Raw genomic sequence first — 17951 nt, 5'->3', positions numbered from 1 at the left:
GGCTTATTCAGTTGAGTTAAAGAACCACATAAATCTCTCCAAAGAAAATCATCTCTGTTCGTAGCTGCCATTTCTTTCTCATTGTTTCCCTGTGAGAATCGATATAGGTTTTGAAAGGAATACTTCCTGCAACTTGTGTGTTTCAAGGTGGAGATAGGCTCTGTTTGCTCCAAATAGGCCTAGTCAGGTAAGTTGAAGAAACCCATGTATCTGTATAAAGAAAACCACCTTTGATAGAAGCAGAAGCATTTTACACATTGTTTCAGTATGAGAATTGAACTAGTTTTTGAAAGGAATACGTCCTGCAAGTCATCATTTTCAAGGTGGGCAAAGGGTCATTTTGCTTGAAATAGGCCTATTCAGCTCAGTTGAAGAAACACACGTTTTTCTCGAAAGACAACCATCTGTGTTAGAAGCAGGAGTGTCTAGCACATTGTTTCCCTGTGAGAACTGAGTTAGTTTTTGCGACTCATAGCTGCCTAGGTGGATTACGGTTCATATTGCTCCAAATAGGCCTATTCAGAGGAGTTGAAGAATCACATGTATCTCTCAAAAAAAAACCATTTGTGTTATAAAAAGGAACATCTAGCACATTGCATTCCTCTCAGAATTGACTTAGTTTTTTAAAGGAATTCTTCCTGCAAGTCATAGTTTGCCAGGAAGTTAGGCGCTATTCGTTCAAATTGGCCTATTCAGCTCTCTTAATGAAACACATAGATCTCTGGAAAGAAAACCATCTGTGTTAGAATCAGGAAAACCTACCACATTCTTTGCCTGGGAATTGAGTTAGTTTTTGAAAGAATATGTCCCGCATATCACAGTTTTCATAGTGGAGATAGGCTCTGATGGATTCAAATGGGGCTATTCAGCTGAGTTGAAGAAACACATATATCTCTCCAAAGACAACCATCTGTGCTTGAAGCAGGAGAATCTAGCACCTTGTTTCCTTATGAGAACTGAGGTAGTTCTTGAAAGAATCCATTCTACAAATCAGAGTCTTGAAGATGGGAGAGGCTCATAGTCTTCCAACTTCAACTATGAGTTGAAGACTCATAGTCTTCAACTGTTCAGCTAAGTTGAAGAAACACTTGTATCTCTCAAAAGAAAATCATCTCGGTTAGAAGCAGGAGCATCTAGCATATTATTTCTCTGTGAGAATTGAGTTAGTTTTCCCAGGAATACTTCCTGCAAATCACAGTTTTCAAGGTGGATTAGTGCTCATGTTCCTGCATATGGCCCTATTCAGCTGACTTGAAGAAACAAATGTATCTCTCCACAGAAAACCATCCATGTTAGAAGCTGCAGCCTCCAGCAGATTGTTTCCCTGTGAGAATTCACTGACTCTTTGAAAACTATACTTCCTGCAAACCATAGTTTCCAGGGTGGCGATAGGCTGTGTTTGCTCCCAATAGGCCTTTTCAGATGAGTTCCATAAGTACGTGTATCCCTCAAATAAAACCATCTGTTTTAGAATCTGAGGCCATGGCACACTGTTTCCCTATGAGAATCGATTTAGCTTTTGAAAGGTGTACTTACTGCAACGTAGGTGTTTCCAGGTGGAGATCAGGTCAGTTTCCTCCAAAAACCGTCTATGATAGAAGAAGGAGCATCTAGCACATTACTTCCCTTTGAAAATTCAGTTAGTGTTTGAAAGGAATTCATCCTGCAAATCATAGTTTTCCAGGTGGAGATAGACCCTTTGCTCCAAATTGGCCTTTTCTGATGAGTTGAAAAAGCACATTTATCCCTCAATGAAAACCATCTATGTTAGAAGCGGCAGCATTTAGCACATTGTTTCCCTGTGAGAATCGATTTAGGTTTTGTAAAGAATACTTCCTGCAACGTAGGTGTTTCAAGGTGCAGATAGGGTATGTTTGCTCCAAATAGGCTTTTTCTGCTAAGTTGAAGATACACATGTAACTGTATAGAGAAAACCATGTATGTAATAAGCAGGAGAATCTATTATATTGTTTCCCTAGAAACTGAGTTAGTTTTTGAAAGACATAATTTCTGCCACTTAGGTGTTTCAAGGAGGAGATAGGCTCTGTTTGATCCAAATAGGGCTATTTAGCTGAGTTTAACAAACACATGCATCTCCCAAAGAAAACTATCTCTGTTAGAAGCATGAGCATCTAGCACATTTTCTCCTTGGAGAACTGAGTTAGTTTATGAGAGGAATACTTCTTGAAAATCACACTTTTCAAGGTGGATTATGGCTAATGTTGCTACACACAGGACTATTCAGCAGAATTGAAGAAACACATGCATCCCTCCCAAGAAAATCATCTCTGTTCAAGGCTGCCGTGTCAAGCACCTGGTTTCCCTATGAGAATAGGTTTAGGTCTTGAAGGGAATACTTCCTGCTAATTAGGTGTTTCTAGGTGGAGATAGTGGTGTGTGCTGCAAATAGGCCTATTCAACTAAGTTGAAGAAACATATGTGCCTCTATAAAGAAAACCTTCCATGTAAGAAGCAGCAGCATTTGGCATGTTGTTTCCCTGAGAGAGTTGAGTTAGTTTTGAAAGGAATACTTCCTGCCAATCATAGATTTCAGGGTGGAGATAAGTTCTTTTTGCTTCAAATTGATCTTTTCAGCTAAGTTGAAGAAACACATGATTCTCTCAAAGAAAACCATCCTCGTTAGAAGCAGGAGCATCTCACTGATTGTTCCCATGTGAGAATTGAATTCGTTTTGGAATGGAATACTTCCTGCATCTTACGTGTTTCAGGTGGAGATGGACTGTGTTTGCTCCAAATATGATTACTCCACTGAGCTGAAGAAACACATGTATCTCTCCGAAGAAAACCCTCTATGGTAGAAGCTGCAACATCTAGCAGATTTTTTCCCTGTGAGAATTTATTTAGTGTTTGAAAGGAATTCTTCCTGCAAAGTTTAGTTTTCAAGGTGGAGAAAGCTTCTGTTTGCTCCAAATAGTCCTATTCAGTTGAGTTTAAGAAACACATGGATGTCTATAAAGAAAACCATCTAAGTTAGTAGCAGAAGCATCTAGTGCATTGTTTCCTTGAGAACTATTTTAGTTTTTGAAAGGAATACTTCCTAAAAGTTCGTTATTTCAAGGTGGATTTAGATTCTGTTTTCTCCAAGTACGGCATTTCAGCTGTGTTGAAGAAACACATGTATCTCACCAAAAAAACCCATCTGTGATGGAGGGGCAGTACTTAGCACATTGTTTTCAGTGAGAATTGCATTCGTTTTTGAAATGAATACTTCCTGCATATCATAGTTTTCAAGGTGGAGATGGGCTCTGTTTGCTCCAAATAGGCCTAATCACCTAAGTTGAAGAAACACATGTACCACTCAAAAGACAACCTTCTGTCTGACGATGGTTGATCTGCAAGATCATCTACCACACTCTTTTCCAGTGAGAACTGAGTTAGTTTTTCAAAGGAAAACTTCTTGCAAATCATAGTTTACTGGTGGATTGCAGCTCATGTTGCTCAAAAGAGATATATTCAGCAGAGTTGAAGAAACACAACATTTCTCCAAAGAAAGTCATCCTGTCCGAAGCTGCCATATCTAGGTTTGTTTCTGTGTGAGATCGATTTAGGTTTTGAAGTGAATACTTCCTGGATCTTGGGTGTTAAAGGTGGAGATGCGCTATGTTTGCTCCAAATAGGCCGAGTCAGCTAAGTGGAAGAAACACATGTCTCTGTATAGAGAAAACCATCTGCTTTAGAAACAGGAGCATCTAGCACATTTTTTTCTGTGTGAAAATTGAGCTAGTTTTGGAAACGAATACCTCCTGCAAATCGTAGTTTTCTAGGTCGGAAAAGGCTCATTTTGGTTGAAATAGGCCTATTCAGCTAAGTGGAAGAAACACATGTAGTTCTCAAAAGAAAACCATCTGTGCTAGAAGTAGGAACATTAAGCACATTGTTTGCCTGAGAATTGAGTTAGTTTTTGAAAGAATTCATCTTGCCAATCATAGTATTCAACGTGGGGAGAAGTTCATTTAGTTCAAATAGGCCTCTTCAGCTAAGTGGAAGAAAATCATGTATCTCTCATAAGAAAACCATCTGTGTTAGAAGCAGGAGCATCTGGCACATTGTTTTCTTAGGAGAACTGAGTTTGTTTCTGAAAGGAAAACTTGCTGCATTTCACAGTTTTCAAGGTGGATTACGACTCATGTTGTTCCAAATAGGCCTATTCAGATGAGTTGAAGAAAGACATGTATCTCTTAAAACAAAACCATCTGTTTCAGAAGCAGAAGCATTTCACACTTTGTTTCCCTGTGAGGATATACTTAATTTTTGAAACGAATACTTCCTGCAACTTAGGTGTTTCAGTTTCAGTGGGCTCTGTTAGCTCCGAATATGGTTATTCAGCTGAGTTTAAGAAACACATGTATCTCTTCAAAGAAAACCTTCTATGTTAGAAGCTGCAGCACCTAGCACATTGTATTCCTGTGAGGCTTGTTTTCGTTTTCCCAAGTAATACGTCCTGCAAATCATAGTTTTCACAGGGGGGAAAAGCGAATGTTTTTCAAAATAGGCATATTCAGCTAAGTTGAAGAAACACATATATATATCTCTAAAGTAAACCATCTGTGTTAGAAGCAGCAGCATCTAGCACATTGTTTCCCTGAAAGAATTGAGTTCATTTTTGAGTGGAATACTTCCTGCAACGTGGATTTTTCAAGGTGGTGATAATCTCTCTTTGTTCCGAATAGGCCTATTCAGCTGAGTTGAAGAAACACATGTATCTCTCCAATGACAATCATCTGTGTTAGAAGCAGGAGCATCTAGAAGAACATTGTTTCCCTGTGAGAATTGAGTTCGTTTTTGATGGAATACTCCCTGCAATTTACATGTTTCAAGGTGGAGATAGGGTCTGTTTGCCCCAATTAGGCCCATTCAGCTAAGTTGAAGAAATACATATATTGCTCAAATGAAAACCATGTGTGTTAGGAGCATGAGCATCAAAATCATTGTTTCCCTGTTAGAACTGAGTTATTTTTTCAAAGAAATACTTCCTGCAAATCATACTTTCTAAGGTGGAGAAAGGCTTTCTTCGCTCCAAACAGGCCTACTCCGCTGAGTTGAAGAAACACATGTATCTCTATAAAGAAAACCATCTAATTTTGAATCAGGAGCATCTAGTGCATTGATGACCTTTGAGAACTGAGTTTTTTTGTAGGGAATAGTTTTGAAACTTAGGTGTTTCAAGGAGGTGTTAGGCTTTGTTTGCTCGAAGTAGGGCTATTCAGCTGAGTTGAAGAAACACATGTAACTCTCCAAAGAAAATCATCTGTTATAGAAGATGCAGCATGTGGCACATTGTTTCCCTGTGAGAACTGTTAGTTTTTTTAATGAATACTTCCTGTATATCAGTTTTCAAGGTGGAGATAGTCTCTGTTTGCTCCAGGAAGGCCTATTCAGCTAAGTTTAAGAAACACATGTATCTCTAGAAAGAAAACCATCTATGATAGAAGAAGGAGCATCAAGCATATCATTTCCCTGTCAAAATTCAGTTAGTTTTTGAAAGGAAAACATCCTGCAAAGCATAGTTTTCAAGGTGGAGATAGATTTGTTGGCTCCAAAAGGCCTTTGCAGATGAGCTGAAAAAGCACATTTTTCCCTTCATGAAAACCATCCATGTTAGAAGCTGCGGCATTAAGCACATTTTTCCCCTGGAGAATCTATTTAGGTTCTACCAGGTATCTTTCTTCAATGTAGGTGTTTCAAGGTGCATATAGGGTCTCTTTGATCCAAATAGGCGTATTCAGCTAAGTTGAAGTAACACATGTATCCCTATAACGATAACCATGTATTTTAGAAGCAGGAGGATCTAGTACATTGTTTCCCTCGAAATTGCGTTAGTATTTGAAAAGCCTAATTTTGCAACTTGGGTGTTTCCACGTGGAGAAAGCTTCTGTATGATCCATATGGGACTATTCATCTGAGTTGAAGAAATACATGTACCACTCCAAAGAAATCCACCTGTGTTAGAAGCAGGAGCATCTAGCGCATTATTTCCCTGAAGGACTAGACTTATTTTTTGGAAGGTACAAATTCTGCAAAGTGGATTTTTCAAGGTGGTGATAGGCTGTCTTTGTTCCAAATATGCCTATTCAGCTGAGTTGAAGAAAAACATGTATCTCTCCAAAGACAGCCATCTGTGTTTTAAGCAGGAGCATCTAGCACATTGTTTCCCTGTGAGAATTGAAGTCGTTTATCAGAGGAAGACTTCCTGCAAATCATAGGTTCCTTACAAGCTGCAGGATCCAGCACATGTATCCCTGTGAGAATTTAGTTAGTTTTTGAAAGGAATACTTCATGCAAATCATAGATTTACAGGAGAATTGGTTCTTTTGCTCCAAATAGGCCCATTCAGCTATCTTGTGGAAACACATGTATCTCTCGAAAGGAAACCCACTGTGTTAGAAGCAGGATCATATAGCACATTTTTTGCCTGAGATTTGAGTAAGTTTGTGAAAGAATACATTCTGAAAATCATAGTATTCAAGGTGGGGAAGAGTACATTTTGTTCCAAATAGGCCTGTTCAGCTAGGTTGAAGAAACACATGTATCTCTCGTAAGAAACCCATGGGTGTTTGAAGTAGGTACATCAAGCACATTGTTTTCCTGTGAGATCCGAGTTGGTTTTTCAAAGGTAAACTCTACAAATCATATTGTTCAAGGTGGAGTACTGCTCATGTTGCTCCAAATAGGCTTATTCAGTTGAGTTAAAGAACCACATAAATCTCTCCAAAGAAAATCATCTCTGTTCGTAGCTGCCATTTCTTTCTCATTGTTTCCCTGTGAGAATCGATATAGGTTTTGAAAGGAATACTTCCTGCAACTTGTGTGTTTCAAGGTGGAGATAGGCTCTGTTTGCTCCAAATAGGCCTAGTCAGGTAAGTTGAAGAAACCCATGTATCTGTATAAAGAAAACCACCTTTGATAGAAGCAGAAGCATTTTACACATTGTTTCAGTATGAGAATTGAACTAGTTTTTGAAAGGAATACGTCCTGCAAGTCATCATTTTCAAGGTGGGCAAAGGGTCATTTTGCTTGAAATAGGCCTATTCAGCTCAGTTGAAGAAACACACGTTTTTCTCGAAAGACAACCATCTGTGTTAGAAGCAGGAGTGTCTAGCACATTGTTTCCCTGTGAGAACTGAGTTAGTTTTTGCGACTCATAGCTGCCTAGGTGGATTACGGTTCATATTGCTCCAAATAGGCCTATTCAGAGGAGTTGAAGAATCACATGTATCTCTCAAAAAAAAACCATTTGTGTTATAAAAAGGAACATCTAGCACATTGCATTCCTCTCAGAATTGACTTAGTTTTTTAAAGGAATTCTTCCTGCAAGTCATAGTTTGCCAGGAAGTTAGGCGCTATTCGTTCAAATTGGCCTATTCAGCTCTCTTAATGAAACACATAGATCTCTGGAAAGAAAACCATCTGTGTTAGAATCAGGAAAACCTACCACATTCTTTGCCTGGGAATTGAGTTAGTTTTTGAAAGAATATGTCCCGCATATCACAGTTTTCATAGTGGAGATAGGCTCTGATGGATTCAAATGGGGCTATTCAGCTGAGTTGAAGAAACACATATATCTCTCCAAAGACAACCATCTGTGCTTGAAGCAGGAGAATCTAGCACCTTGTTTCCTTATGAGAACTGAGGTAGTTCTTGAAAGAATCCATTCTACAAATCAGAGTCTTGAAGATGGGAGAGGCTCATAGTCTTCCAACTTCAACTATGAGTTGAAGACTCATAGTCTTCAACTGTTCAGCTAAGTTGAAGAAACACTTGTATCTCTCAAAAGAAAATCATCTCGGTTAGAAGCAGGAGCATCTAGCATATTATTTCTCTGTGAGAATTGAGTTAGTTTTCCCAGGAATACTTCCTGCAAATCACAGTTTTCAAGGTGGATTAGTGCTCATGTTCCTGCATATGGCCCTATTCAGCTGACTTGAAGAAACAAATGTATCTCTCCACAGAAAACCATCCATGTTAGAAGCTGCAGCCTCCAGCAGATTGTTTCCCTGTGAGAATTCACTGACTCTTTGAAAACTATACTTCCTGCAAACCATAGTTTCCAGGGTGGCGATAGGCTGTGTTTGCTCCCAATAGGCCTTTTCAGATGAGTTCCATAAGTACGTGTATCCCTCAAATAAAACCATCTGTTTTAGAATCTGAGGCCATGGCACACTGTTTCCCTATGAGAATCGATTTAGCTTTTGAAAGGTGTACTTACTGCAACGTAGGTGTTTCCAGGTGGAGATCAGGTCAGTTTCCTCCAAAAACCGTCTATGATAGAAGAAGGAGCATCTAGCACATTACTTCCCTTTGAAAATTCAGTTAGTGTTTGAAAGGAATTCATCCTGCAAATCATAGTTTTCCAGGTGGAGATAGACCCTTTGCTCCAAATTGGCCTTTTCTGATGAGTTGAAAAAGCACATTTATCCCTCAATGAAAACCATCTATGTTAGAAGCGGCAGCATTTAGCACATTGTTTCCCTGTGAGAATCGATTTAGGTTTTGTAAAGAATACTTCCTGCAACGTAGGTGTTTCAAGGTGCAGATAGGGTATGTTTGCTCCAAATAGGCTTTTTCTGCTAAGTTGAAGATACACATGTAACTCTATAGAGAAAACCATGTATGTAATAAGCAGGAGAATCTATTATATTGTTTCCCTAGAAACTGAGTTAGTTTTTGAAAGACATAATTTCTGCCACTTAGGTGTTTCAAGGAGGAGATAGGCTCTGTTTGATCCAAATAGGGCTATTTAGCTGAGTTTAACAAACACATGCATCTCCCAAAGAAAACTATCTCTGTTAGAAGCATGAGCATCTAGCACATTTTCTCCTTGGAGAACTGAGTTAGTTTATGAGAGGAATACTTCTTGAAAATCACACTTTTCAAGGTGGATTATGGCTAATGTTGCTACACACAGGACTATTCAGCAGAATTGAAGAAACACATGCATCCCTCCCAAGAAAATCATCTCTGTTCAAGGCTGCCGTGTCAAGCACCTGGTTTCCCTATGAGAATAGGTTTAGGTCTTGAAGGGAATACTTCCTGCTAATTAGGTGTTTCTAGGTGGAGATAGTGGTGTGTGCTGCAAATAGGCCTATTCAACTAAGTTGAAGAAACATATGTGCCTCTATAAAGAAAACCTTCCATGTAAGAAGCAGCAGCATTTGGCATGTTGTTTCCCTGAGAGAGTTGAGTTAGTTTTGAAAGGAATACTTCCTGCCAATCATAGATTTCAGGGTGGAGATAAGTTCTTTTTGCTTCAAATTGATCTTTTCAGCTAAGTTGAAGAAACACATGATTCTCTCAAAGAAAACCATCCTCGTTAGAAGCAGGAGCATCTCACTGATTGTTCCCATGTGAGAATTGAATTCGTTTTGGAATGGAATACTTCCTGCATCTTACGTGTTTCAGGTGGAGATGGACTGTGTTTGCTCCAAATATGATTACTCCACTGAGCTGAAGAAACACATGTATCTCTCCGAAGAAAACCCTCTATGGTAGAAGCTGCAACATCTAGCAGATTTTTTCCCTGTGAGAATTTATTTAGTGTTTGAAAGGAATTCTTCCTGCAAAGTTTAGTTTTCAAGGTGGAGAAAGCTTCTGTTTGCTCCAAATAGTCCTATTCAGTTGAGTTTAAGAAACACATGGATGTCTATAAAGAAAACCATCTAAGTTAGTAGCAGAAGCATCTAGTGCATTGTTTCCTTGAGAACTATTTTAGTTTTTGAAAGGAATACTTCCTAAAAGTTCGTTATTTCAAGGTGGATTTAGATTCTGTTTTCTCCAAGTACGGCATTTCAGCTGTGTTGAAGAAACACATGTATCTCACCAAAAAAACCCATCTGTGATGGAGGGGCAGTACTTAGCACATTGTTTTCAGTGAGAATTGCATTCGTTTTTGAAATGAATACTTCCTGCATATCATAGTTTTCAAGGTGGAGATGGGCTCTGTTTGCTCCAAATAGGCCTAATCACCTAAGTTGAAGAAACACATGTACCACTCAAAAGACAACCTTCTGTCTGACGATGGTTGATCTGCAAGATCATCTACCACACTCTTTTCCAGTGAGAACTGAGTTAGTTTTTCAAAGGAAAACTTCTTGCAAATCATAGTTTACTGGTGGATTGCAGCTCATGTTGCTCAAAAGAGATATATTCAGCAGAGTTGAAGATACACAACATTTCTCCAAAGAAAGTCATCCTGTCCGAAGCTGCCATATCTAGGTTTGTTTCTGTGTGAGATCGATTTAGGTTTTGAAGTGAATACTTCCTGGATCTTGGGTGTTAAAGGTGGAGATGCGCTATGTTTGCTCCAAATAGGCCGAGTCAGCTAAGTGGAAGAAACACATGTCTCTGTATAGAGAAAACCATCTGCTTTAGAAACAGGAGCATCTAGCACATTTTTTTCTGTGTGAAAATTGAGCTAGTTTTGGAAACGAATACCTCCTGCAAATCGTAGTTTTCTAGGTCGGAAAAGGCTCATTTTGGTTGAAATAGGCCTATTCAGCTAAGTGGAAGAAACACATGTAGTTCTCAAAAGAAAACCATCTGTGCTAGAAGTAGGAACATTAAGCACATTGTTTGCCTGAGAATTGAGTTAGTTTTTGAAAGAATTCATCTTGCCAATCATAGTATTCAACGTGGGGAGAAGTTCATTTAGTTCAAATAGGCCTCTTCAGCTAAGTGGAAGAAAATCATGTATCTCTCATAAGAAAACCATCTGTGTTAGAAGCAGGAGCATCTGGCACATTGTTTTCTTAGGAGAACTGAGTTTGTTTCTGAAAGGAAAACTTGCTGCATTTCACAGTTTTCAAGGTGGATTACGACTCATGTTGTTCCAAATAGGCCTATTCAGATGAGTTGAAGAAAGACATGTATCTCTTAAAACAAAACCATCTGTTTCAGAAGCAGAAGCATTTCACACTTTGTTTCCCTGTGAGGATATACTTAATTTTTGAAACGAATACTTCCTGCAACTTAGGTGTTTCAGTTTCAGTGGGCTCTGTTAGCTCCGAATATGGTTATTCAGCTGAGTTTAAGAAACACATGTATCTCTTCAAAGAAAACCTTCTATGTTAGAAGCTGCAGCACCTAGCACATTGTATTCCTGTGAGGCTTGTTTTCGTTTTCCCAAGTAATACGTCCTGCAAATCATAGTTTTCACAGGGGGGAAAAGCGAATGTTTTTCAAAATAGGCATATTCAGCTAAGTTGAAGAAACACATATATATATCTCTAAAGTAAACCATCTGTGTTAGAAGCAGCAGCATCTAGCACATTGTTTCCCTGAAAGAATTGAGTTCATTTTTGAGTGGAATACTTCCTGCAACGTGGATTTTTCAAGGTGGTGATAATCTCTCTTTGTTCCGAATAGGCCTATTCAGCTGAGTTGAAGAAACACATGTATCTCTCCAATGACAATCATCTGTGTTAGAAGCAGGAGCATCTAGAAGAACATTGTTTCCCTGTGAGAATTGAGTTCGTTTTTGATGGAATACTCCCTGCAATTTACATGTTTCAAGGTGGAGATAGGGTCTGTTTGCCCCAATTAGGCCCATTCAGCTAAGTTGAAGAAATACATATATTGCTCAAATGAAAACCATGTGTGTTAGGAGCATGAGCATCAAAATCATTGTTTCCCTGTTAGAACTGAGTTATTTTTTCAAAGAAATACTTCCTGCAAATCATACTTTCTAAGGTGGAGAAAGGCTTTCTTCGCTCCAAACAGGCCTACTCCGCTGAGTTGAAGAAACACATGTATCTCTATAAAGAAAACCATCTAATTTTGAATCAGGAGCATCTAGTGCATTGATGACCTTTGAGAACTGAGTTTTTTTGTAGGGAATAGTTTTGAAACTTAGGTGTTTCAAGGAGGTGTTAGGCTTTGTTTGCTCGAAGTAGGGCTATTCAGCTGAGTTGAAGAAACACATGTAACTCTCCAAAGAAAATCATCTGTTATAGAAGATGCAGCATGTGGCACATTGTTTCCCTGTGAGAACTGTTAGTTTTTTTAATGAATACTTCCTGTATATCAGTTTTCAAGGTGGAGATAGTCTCTGTTTGCTCCAGGAAGGCCTATTCAGCTAAGTTTAAGAAACACATGTATCTCTAGAAAGAAAACCATCTATGATAGAAGAAGGAGCATCAAGCATATCATTTCCCTGTCAAAATTCAGTTAGTTTTTGAAAGGAAAACATCCTGCAAAGCATAGTTTTCAAGGTGGAGATAGATTTGTTGGCTCCAAAAGGCCTTTGCAGATGAGCTGAAAAAGCACATTTTTCCCTTCATGAAAACCATCCATGTTAGAAGCTGCGGCATTAAGCACATTTTTCCCCTGGAGAATCTATTTAGGTTCTACCAGGTATCTTTCTTCAATGTAGGTGTTTCAAGGTGCATATAGGGTCTCTTTGATCCAAATAGGCGTATTCAGCTAAGTTGAAGTAACACATGTATCCCTATAACGATAACCATGTATTTTAGAAGCAGGAGGATCTAGTACATTGTTTCCCTCGAAATTGCGTTAGTATTTGAAAAGCCTAATTTTGCAACTTGGGTGTTTCCACGTGGAGAAAGCTTCTGTATGATCCATATGGGACTATTCATCTGAGTTGAAGAAATACATGTACCACTCCAAAGAAATCCACCTGTGTTAGAAGCAGGAGCATCTAGCGCATTATTTCCCTGAAGGACTAGACTTATTTTTTGGAAGGTACAAATTCTGCAAAGTGGATTTTTCAAGGTGGTGATAGGCTGTCTTTGTTCCAAATATGCCTATTCAGCTGAGTTGAAGAAAAACATGTATCTCTCCAAAGACAGCCATCTGTGTTTTAAGCAGGAGCATCTAGCACATTGTTTCCCTGTGAGAATTGAAGTCGTTTATCAGAGGAAGACTTCCTGCAAATCATAGGTTCCTTACAAGCTGCAGGATCCAGCACATGTATCCCTGTGAGAATTTAGTTAGTTTTTGAAAGGAATACTTCATGCAAATCATAGATTTACAGGAGAATTGGTTCTTTTGCTCCAAATAGGCCCATTCAGCTATCTTGTGGAAACACATGTATCTCTCGAAAGGAAACCCACTGTGTTAGAAGCAGGATCATATAGCACATTTTTTGCCTGAGATTTGAGTAAGTTTGTGAAAGAATACATTCTGAAAATCATAGTATTCAAGGTGGGGAAGAGTACATTTTGTTCCAAATAGGCCTGTTCAGCTAGGTTGAAGAAACACATGTATCTCTCGTAAGAAACCCATGGGTGTTTGAAGTAGGTACATCAAGCACATTGTTTTCCTGTGAGATCCGAGTTGGTTTTTCAAAGGTAAACTCTACAAATCATATTGTTCAAGGTGGAGTACTGCTCATGTTGCTCCAAATAGGCTTATTCAGTTGAGTTAAAGAACCACATAAATCTCTCCAAAGAAAATCATCTCTGTTCGTAGCTGCCATTTCTTTCTCATTGTTTCCCTGTGAGAATCGATATAGGTTTTGAAAGGAATACTTCCTGCAACTTGTGTGTTTCAAGGTGGAGATAGGCTCTGTTTGCTCCAAATAGGCCTAGTCAGGTAAGTTGAAGAAACCCATGTATCTGTATAAAGAAAACCACCTTTGATAGAAGCAGAAGCATTTTACACATTGTTTCAGTATGAGAATTGAACTAGTTTTTGAAAGGAATACGTCCTGCAAGTCATCATTTTCAAGGTGGGCAAAGGGTCATTTTGCTTGAAATAGGCCTATTCAGCTCAGTTGAAGAAACACACGTTTTTCTCGAAAGACAACCATCTGTGTTAGAAGCAGGAGTGTCTAGCACATTGTTTCCCTGTGAGAACTGAGTTAGTTTTTGCGACTCATAGCTGCCTAGGTGGATTACGGTTCATATTGCTCCAAATAGGCCTATTCAGAGGAGTTGAAGAATCTCATGTATCTCTCAAAAAAAAACCATTTGTGTTATAAAAAGGAACATCTAGCACATTGCATTCCTCTCAGAATTGACTTAGTTTTTTAAAGGAATTCTTCCTGCAAGTCATAGTTTGCCAGGAAGTTAGGCGCTATTCGTTCAAATTGGCCTATTCAGCTCTCTTAATGAAACACATAGATCTCTGGAAAGAAAACCATCTGTGTTAGAATCAGGAAAACCTACCACATTCTTTGCCTGGGAATTGAGTTAGTTTTTGAAAGAATATGTCCCGCATATCACAGTTTTCATAGTGGAGATAGGCTCTGATGGATTCAAATGGGGCTATTCAGCTGAGTTGAAGAAACACATATATCTCTCCAAAGACAACCATCTGTGCTTGAAGCAGGAGAATCTAGCACCTTGTTTCTTTATGAGAACTGAGGTAGTTCTTGAAAGAATCCATTCTACAAATCAGAGTCTTGAAGATGGGAGAGGCTCATAGTCTTCCAACTTCAACTATGAGTTGAAGACTCATAGTCTTCAACTGTTCAGCTAAGTTGAAGAAACACTTGTATCTCTCAAAAGAAAATCATCTCGGTTAGAAGCAGGAGCATCTAGCATATTATTTCTCTGTGAGAATTGAGTTAGTTTTCCCAGGAATACTTCCTGCAAATCACAGTTTTCAAGGTGGATTAGTGCTCATGTTCCTGCATATGGCCCTATTCAGCTGACTTGAAGAAACAAATGTATCTCTCCACAGAAAACCATCCATGTTAGAAGCTGCAGCCTCCAGCAGATTGTTTCCCTGTGAGAATTCACTGACTCTTTGAAAACTATACTTCCTGCAAACCATAGTTTCCAGGGTGGCGATAGGCTGTGTTTGCTCCCAATAGGCCTTTTCAGATGAGTTCCATAAGTACGTGTATCCCTCAAATAAAACCATCTGTTTTAGAATCTGAGGCCATGGCACACTGTTTCCCTATGAGAATCGATTTAGCTTTTGAAAGGTGTACTTACTGCAACGTAGGTGTTTCCAGGTGGAGATCAGGTCAGTTTCCTCCAAAAACCGTCTATGATAGAAGAAGGAGCATCTAGCACATTACTTCCCTTTGAAAATTCAGTTAGTGTTTGAAAGGAATTCATCCTGCAAATCATAGTTTTCCAGGTGGAGATAGACCCTTTGCTCCAAATTGGCCTTTTCTGATGAGTTGAAAAAGCACATTTATCCCTCAATGAAAACCATCTATGTTAGAAGCGGCAGCATTTAGCACATTGTTTCCCTGTGAGAATCGATTTAGGTTTTGTAAAGAATACTTCCTGCAACGTAGGTGTTTCAAGGTGCAGATAGGGTATGTTTGCTCCAAATAGGCTTTTTCTGCTAAGTTGAAGATACACATGTAACTGTATAGAGAAAACCATGTATGTAATAAGCAGGAGAATCTATTATATTGTTTCCCTAGAAACTGAGTTAGTTTTTGAAAGACATAATTTCTGCCACTTAGGTGTTTCAAGGAGGAGATAGGCTCTGTTTGATCCAAATAGGGCTATTTAGCTGAGTTTAACAAACACATGCATCTCCCAAAGAAAACTATCTCTGTTAGAAGCATGAGCATCTAGCACATTTTCTCCTTGGAGAACTGAGTTAGTTTATGAGAGGAATACTTCTTGAAAATCACACTTTTCAAGGTGGATTATGGCTAATGTTGCTACACACAGGACTATTCAGCAGAATTGAAGAAACACATGCATCCCTCCCAAGAAAATCATCTCTGTTCAAGGCTGCCGTGTCAAGCACCTGGTTTCCCTATGAGAATAGGTTTAGGTCTTGAAGGGAATACTTCCTGCTAATTAGGTGTTTCTAGGTGGAGATAGTGGTGTGTGCTGCAAATAGGCCTATTCAACTAAGTTGAAGAAACATATGTGCCTCTATAAAGAAAACCTTCCATGTAAGAAGCAGCAGCATTTGGCATGTTGTTTCCCTGAGAGAGTTGAGTTAGTTTTGAAAGGAATACTTCCTGCCAATCATAGATTTCAGGGTGGAGATAAGTTCTTTTTGCTTCAAATTGATCTTTTCAGCTAAGTTGAAGAAACACATGATTCTCTCAAAGAAAACCATCCTCGTTAGAAGCAGGAGCATCTCACTGATTGTTCCCATGTGAGAATTGAATTCGTTTTGGAATGGAATACTTCCTGCATCTTACGTGTTTCAGGTGGAGATGGACTGTGTTTGCTCCAAATATGATTACTCCACTGAGCTGAAGAAACACATGTATCTCTCCGAAGAAAACCCTCTATGGTAGAAGCTGCAACATCTAGCAGATTTTTTCCCTGTGAGAATTTATTTAGTGTTTGAAAGGAATTCTTCCTGCAAAGTTTAGTTTTCAAGGTGGAGAAAGCTTCTGTTTGCTCCAAATAGTCCTATTCAGTTGAGTTTAAGAAACACATGGATGTCTATAAAGAAAACCATCTAAGTTAGTAGCAGAAGCATCTAGTGCATTGTTTCCTTGAGAACTATTTTAGTTTTTGAAAGGAATACTTCCTAAAAGTTCGTTATTTCAAGGTGGATTTAGATTCTGTTTTCTCCAAGTACGGCATTTCAGCTGTGTTGAAGAAACACATGTATCTCACCAAAAAAACCCATCTGTGATGGAGGGGCAGTACTTAGCACATTGTTTTCAGTGAGAATTGCATTCGTTTTTGAAATGAATACTTCCTGCATATCATAGTTTTCAAGGTGGAGATGGGCTCTGTTTGCTCCAAATAGGCCTAATCACCTAAGTTGAAGAAACACATGTACCACTCAAAAGACAACCTTCTGTCTGACGATGGTTGATCTGCAAGATCATCTACCACACTCTTTTCCAGTGAGAACTGAGTTAGTTTTTCAAAGGAAAACTTCTTGCAAATCATAGTTTACTGGTGGATTGCAGCTCATGTTGCTCAAAAGAGATATATTCAGCAGAGTTGAAGAAACACAACATTTCTCCAAAGAAAGTCATCCTGTCCGAAGCTGCCATATCTAGGTTTGTTTCTGTGTGAGATCGATTTAGGTTTTGAAGTGAATACTTCCTGGATCTTGGGTGTTAAAGGTGGAGATGCGCTATGTTTGCTCCAAATAGGCCGAGTCAGCTAAGTGGAAGAAACACATGTCTCTGTATAGAGAAAACCATCTGCTTTAGAAACAGGAGCATCTAGCACATTTTTTTCTGTGTGAAAATTGAGCTAGTTTTGGAAACGAATACCTCCTGCAAATCGTAGTTTTCTAGGTCGGAAAAGGCTCATTTTGGTTGAAATAGGCCTATTCAGCTAAGTGGAAGAAACACATGTAGTTCTCAAAAGAAAACCATCTGTGCTAGAAGTAGGAACATTAAGCACATTGTTTGCCTGAGAATTGAGTTAGTTTTTGAAAGAATTCATCTTGCCAATCATAGTATTCAACGTGGGGAGAAGTTCATTTAGTTCAAATAGGCCTCTTCAGCTAAGTGGAAGAAAATCATGTATCTCTCATAAGAAAACCATCTGTGTTAGAAGCAGGAGCATCTGGCACATTGTTTTCTTAGGAGAACTGAGTTTGTTTCTGAAAGGAAAACTTGCTGCATTTCACAGTTTTCAAGGTGGATTACGACTCATGTTGTTCCAAATAGGCCTATTCAGATGAGTTGAAGAAAGACATGTATCTCTTAAAACAAAACCATCTGTTTCAGAAGCAGAAGCATTTCACACTTTGTTTCCCTGTGAGGATATACTTAATTTTTGAAACGAATACTTCCTGCAACTTAGGTGTTTCAGTTTCAGTGGGCTCTGTTAGCTCCGAATATGGTTATTCAGCTGAGTTTAAGAAACACATGTATCTCTTCAAAGAAAACCTTCTATGTTAGAAGCTGCAGCACCTAGCACATTGTATTCCTGTGAGGCTTGTTTTCGTTTTCCCAAGTAATACGTCCTGCAAATCATAGTTTTCACAGGGGGGAAAAGCGAATGTTTTTCAAAATAGGCATATTCAGCTAAGTTGAAGAAACACATATATATATCTCTAAAGTAAACCATCTG

Source organism: Castor canadensis, chromosome 18 (assembly GCF_047511655.1).
Source record: "Castor canadensis chromosome 18, mCasCan1.hap1v2, whole genome shotgun sequence".
Lineage (NCBI taxonomy): Eukaryota > Metazoa > Chordata > Mammalia > Rodentia > Castoridae > Castor > Castor canadensis.
Note: the sequence above shows the minus strand (reverse complement) of the source record.